The 6,205-nt window shown below is 33.3% G+C and overlaps 1 long non-coding RNA gene across 1 annotated transcript; it reads right to left on the bottom strand.

Moving 5' to 3' along the window:
- Nucleotides 1-1,836: 1,836 nt before the first annotated feature.
- On the bottom strand, nt 1,837-2,808 carry LOC128240173 (uncharacterized). The gene is made up of 3 exons (XR_008262073.1): nt 2,707-2,808; nt 2,417-2,474; nt 1,837-2,031 (listed from the first exon to the last, which is right to left on the bottom strand). It is a non-coding gene; the product is annotated as an uncharacterized LOC128240173 (long non-coding RNA).
- Nucleotides 2,809-6,205: the final 3,397 nt, after the last annotated feature.

Genomic DNA, 6,205 nt, shown 5'->3' with positions numbered 1-6,205 from the left:
GAAGTAGTCCATGGGTGCGTTTCAGATAGATTTTACGATCTGCCATTATCGTAAATTTACGATCGTAATAACGACCAACTTAACGATAATCATAAAGGCGTTTCAGAAACGTCTCGTAAACTCTCCGGTCGTACGTAAAAAATAACGATAAAGCACAGCGTTAAAGCGAGTGACCCAGTCTGAAGTTACGTCACTTTGACCTGATGAGCGCACCTGTCTTTTTTAATAATAATAATAATAATAATAATAATAATAATAATAATAATAATAATAATACCGATAATCTCTTGAATGGAATCAATTAATGAAACTCTCCTTTTTATAATGATTAACACAAATGGTACAAACTCGTGGTCTCTATTCTGATTAACCATGTGCTATTTATGTTACAATTGTACCTTAAGTACATCGTCATCCTGGATTTTTGGTGATGGAGGCAGTGGCGGTTCCGACGCTCATTTTAATATTTGTGTAATTATTATGAAAATTGGACAACAACAAATTACGTTGTTTTTTTCAGGCTGGTGATTTTACTTTAAATTCGTCTTTGATAAGTGAAATATTATAGTATGCGTAGTGTAAAGTAAATGCAAACGTGCAGCATGGTGCTGATGATGATAGTCACGATGATGCAATGACAACGGCAATGATGATTTAATAATAATAATGCGACAACGACACTATAATGATGATGCGATGACAACGATAGTGATAATGCGACGACGACGACTTAGATGATGATAATAATAATGATGATGCGACGACGGCAATGATACTAATTATGATGTGACGATGACGACAATGCTCATGACGAGATGATGATACGTAGATGTTGCTGATGATTGATGATGTGGATGATGATGCAGGTGTGAAGTTGGTGGTGAAGGTGGTTGTGGTTGGTGCGGTGGATGATGATGATGATGATGATGATGATGATGATGATGATGATGATGATGATGATGATGATGATGATGATGATGATGATGATGATGATGATGATGATGATGATGACTGATTCCAAACATCAACAACCGGCCTTAGTTCAGATAACGCGTAAAGTTCATACACACCAAAACTGTAACTAAGAGTTATTGTATTGGGAAACAGTTCGAAAATACATTGACTGGTTGGTTTTTTTGTATGAATACAATTCATAAATCCATCTTTATTGTGTCAATCGTTGTAATAACAGTTAAATAAACAGCATTTCAGATCCATTCAAAATACATGATAAAATCTACATTTGCAGACATGCTTCAAATACACAAAATTACTAAAAGAAATACAGCTATTTTACAAGCTCGTCTCATCAAAACACATTATTCAACAAAAAGTATCTTAACTGGTGCAGATTTTCATAGTGGTTAAGTGTTCAGAGGTTCATGCAAATATTATCTATTATCTATTTCAATCATGTTATGATATACACTGGAGTATACACTTTATGTAGCATTCTGTGTTTATAAATGAGCCAGTCAAAGTAAAAAATAAATGTATTCAGAAATATCGAAAGATTCACTTAATTTCTATAAAAAGATAGTATGAATGTTTACATGATCAGCCATGGTAGTGTGTTTTCTATATATTCATAAGTTTGAATAAATGTATCATTAAGATAATCCTATATAATTCACAACCACGTACAACTGGATATACATCACAGTTGAATTTATATAAATATATATATATATATTTTTGAAAAATCTAATGCTAATGGCTTTTAAATGCAAAGTCAAACTTAAAATAAATACTATAAGAAATTTCATTTCAAATAATGAAGGTTACACAAATGCCTCATCGCCTTTTTAACAGTTTAAACTCTTATGTTGTGTTGGGATATGCAATTAATTTCAGATTCTGTGTCAATATATCTGTAATTATCTGCTTGGTCTGGTATCTCCAGTGTATGTAGGTATAAAGTACTGTTCTGACAAAGTCTCCTAAAACACACTGGAACCTTTAAGGTGAGTATCTGGAAGACTGACTGTGAGCATATTCTAGATCTTTGAAACCTTGTGATATCTCAGTGTCCTGAAAAGGCAAAAAGTTACAAAATATTGTTTAATACAGCACAATAATTATAATACATTTTTGAAAACTCCTTTTAATGGTTAAACTACAAGTAACACATAATTTACATTCCCATATTTCAACTGAAATAGTTTGCATATTTTATGAAAATTATTGTCTTTTTAAAAAAAAAAATAAGTAGGGTTTTTAAGAAAACATGAAAAACACCATTCTGGTCACATTTTATTTCTTGTTTAATGTTCATATAAGTTAAAAAAACAAGTATGTTGAACCAGTTAACTGATCAAAGTAAGATGCCCAACATTGTATCAATATAAAATTCATCTTATTGTATTATTCATAACATTGGTTGATCTCCTTTTGCATTTTATCATTTCCTACATACTTTTACATTTCCCTCCATTGCCAGCTTGAAGCATTCCTGATAGTTTTCTATCACCAGCCTGAAATAATTAACTAAAACAAATATTTAACAAGTAAAAACACTAAAAAATGAAAACATAGAATATCAATAAGCATCTGTACATAGCCTGTGCATTAACTGCAGATACATAATATGGTTTTGCAGTTTAGTTTCTACATAAGTCCTTATGACAATGTGTTCAAATGTTGAATATGTATACCTCCATTATTATTCATAAAACCAACATTAAAATTTAATTCCCTTTTCCATACCATTATTAAACAGATGTCAATGAAGAACACAGCATTTTCCACCAAGACCATGACACTTCTGTTGGCAATTTTCATTTCAGTTTTTATTGTACACTTGGCATCAAATGGTACCATTTACAGTACTGTACAGTATATTTACATATTTAGCATCAGTTTTAGATGTGTAAAAATAAGAAAAAATAATTATGTTATATCATGACATGATAAAATGGTAACACTGTTCAATAATTCACTGACTACATGCCACAAAGGCCGGTAATATTACAACAAAATATGTACAGGCATTTATTTATCCGAATTAAAAACCATCCGAAATAGAAAAATTTTAAGAAAATGTTTTACATGACATATTTAACAGCAATGAAACCAAATCAAATTCTTCATCATATTCCATGTTTAAGATGTACACAATATCATCATACTACACAGATATAACAAAAAGCTTACATCTTCTACAGTTAAAATCCTTTTTTGACAGAACGGCGGAAATAGAACATTTTCATACTGTTTTCAGCTATTTTTAGACATAGTTTGAAAATTCCACACCAGCGAACATGCTACACGCAATATTAACTCTCAAATGTTGATTAAAAGTAAGAGTATACTTTGATATGGAGAAAATCTTCATCCGCCATCTTGATCGTTAAGTTAACGAGTGCCTCTTACCGGTCGTAGGTTTACGAGCAAAATTAACGATAAAGCAGGTGCACGTTGTGTCTCTGAAACGGTGCCGATCGGTGATTTTGGTCGTACTACCAAAATCACCTAACGATCGCCTTAACGGTCGTCTCTGAAACGCACCCCATATTCCTTATGCGTGATTGGGTAGTCGATGTTATCACGTGATATTACCAAGTTAAGTATATAGCTTAAATACTCCAACCGCTTAGGGTATGCCCTCGTTGCACAGTGGATACAACACTGGACACTTTTATTTTACATTTTGGTATTTTTTTTACAATTATGATAAGAGTAAAACATTTTATTAAATAATTGTCCTGAAATTCGTTACAGAAAAAAACTGTTACACCGCTGATAACGTTTTAACTACCACTGTCAACTAACTACTATGTTCTTCTGGGTAAGAAAGGGTTGCCTTCAGTTTGTAATAAATCAACTAATGCAGTTTTCGTATTTAAATGCTGACATCGTGTGCCTATGTCAGCAAACATTTCAATTTATTTGTTAATCAGTATTTACTTAAATGAAAAATAGTATCTCTATATCGTAGATTGTACGCTAGTTGATCAGAAGGACCCATTATTCTTGAACATTAAACACTCAATGAACACTTTTTTGAAATTCGCAGAAAAAAAAAAAAAATTCACATCACAGATAAACATCTTTAGATGTTTTAACAAGTGCATTAATTTTAATTTGAAAATAAATACGCCATGTTTTAGAACTAAAACATTACAGCATTTATATCTAATTTGGCATCGACTTCTATCGGAAGCCGCATGTCAAAATAGAGAATAGGACATGTTTTGTTCGCATGACAAAGGGTTTTTGCTTTCTTTTGAAAACATTTTGAAAACAAGAAACACGCGATACACAATCACAGATATAAAACAATTTGATATTCACAAACGAACCACATGCATATGCTTGCAAAAAGCATGCATAATTTTTTATTTGGACAAGATACTCCTAAAATATTCATTCTCAATTCAAAGAGTCTGGCGAATCAATTTCCCAACGTTTGTTAAAATACATGTCTCCAATACACCCAGAAGGAAGACATGATTCAAATTGATGTTGTTTGCTGTCATAAGCTACATGCTTAAGTTCAAAATCATCCGTTGGTACATATCTGGTTGAATTTCATAAAATATAATTTTGTTGACCATCGAAAGCATTTACCATACTTGAGGAGAAAGTTTTGGGAAATACCACTTCAACACTTATTATAGTATTCAATTTGGTTTGGTTCGAGAATGCTGGACATTTGATGGACAACGTGGTGAATTGATTCCTGTAGTTGGCATGACGTCTGACGGCGAACGATTTCGGCTTGATATGGATGTAACCTGGCATTCAGCGTGCATCGCTTTATCTATTCATGAGTAGTGTTTTACTGCCTTCTTGTCGTTCCTGAATCGTGCATGTTTGTCGTTTTAGTAGTAACTTTTATACTTCTGACATTTTCAATGACATTTTGCCAATCAGCCAATATAAGCATTGAAACACTAAATCACTAGCAAAAGTAGGCACTATCTGCTATTAGAGGATAATGATTTTTGATAACTTGGACAGACACCCCCTTTTTTGCCTAATCCATATTAAAACAAATACTAGGAAACGAAAGCTCATATTTGACACCCGATCAGAAACAATCTTACTAAATCATGAAAAGTTCACAAGAACGCCGATGAGAGAAGACCAATATTTTAAATATACACGAAATCAGGCACTTCCATTGCTGCCTCAGTATTGGTAATACAGTGCAGCAGCCAAAATGAATAGCTTTGCAAGCGATCTAGCGTACGCAATGGCTGCATCATTCGATAAGAAGGTGAACGGCGAAGCTTGAAAGGATTATAGATAAATCAGTTAAATGATAGTGCAAAACTTGTCCAGTGACGAAACTCACATAGCTTCATATCCGAGATAATTCCTAACGTTTACCATTTTGGATGTTATTAATGGTGGATATGAACCATGGATGATATTACAGAGGATATCTTAAACATCAATTTTGGATTAGATGCAAAATGAAGAACAACTTATTTTAAATATTTATATGAAGTCTATATCTATTGAAATAGATATACATTAGAAAGTTCGACTTCCGTAGTCGACTGTGTCTCTTCCTTAAAAAATGAATACCACTTTTGTGATGGAGAAAGAACATAATACTTCTAACGTTTTAATCAACAACGATGAGCTATCGTTGTCGACAATACTTTTTGCGGCAAAGACAATGCGAACTGTATTCATACCATTGATAGTAGCGATCGGTTTATGCGGAAACACATTATCGTTGATGGTGTTTTTATCCCAAAGCATGAGGCAGTCCTCGTGCTCGGTGTTCCTGGCGTCCTTGGCGGCCGTGGACAACACTATTCTCGTCAACCTGCTCTTCACCTGGATCGATGGCGAGATGGTTACTATCATATCCACAGATTTACTCTGTCAAGTCCTCATATACTTCACGTACGTGACCAGCTTCTTAAGTGTATGGTTTGTTGTCGGATTTACCTGTGAGTGTTATATCGCCATATGTTTCCCACTAAAACGTACGTTTTTGTGTAGTGTAAAGCGGGAAAAGATAGCAGTTGTCGCCTTAATCTTGGCGGCATGTGGTTTGTACAACTTTAGTTTATGGACATCTAGAATGCAACAATTTGGACCAAAATTGAAATGTTCTCTTAAAATGGAATATATCCAACTTTTAAACATTGTTACATGGATTGATACACTCCTTACAATGGTAATTCCATTCTTCATCATTATTATAGCAAACTTGCTTGTTCTTAGAACTATCATTCAAGGTTCC

The sequence above is a fragment of the Mya arenaria genome, chromosome 7 (genome assembly GCF_026914265.1).
Source record: "Mya arenaria isolate MELC-2E11 chromosome 7, ASM2691426v1".
NCBI lineage: Eukaryota > Metazoa > Mollusca > Bivalvia > Myida > Myidae > Mya > Mya arenaria.
This window is presented reverse-complemented; position numbering and strand designations above follow the sequence as displayed.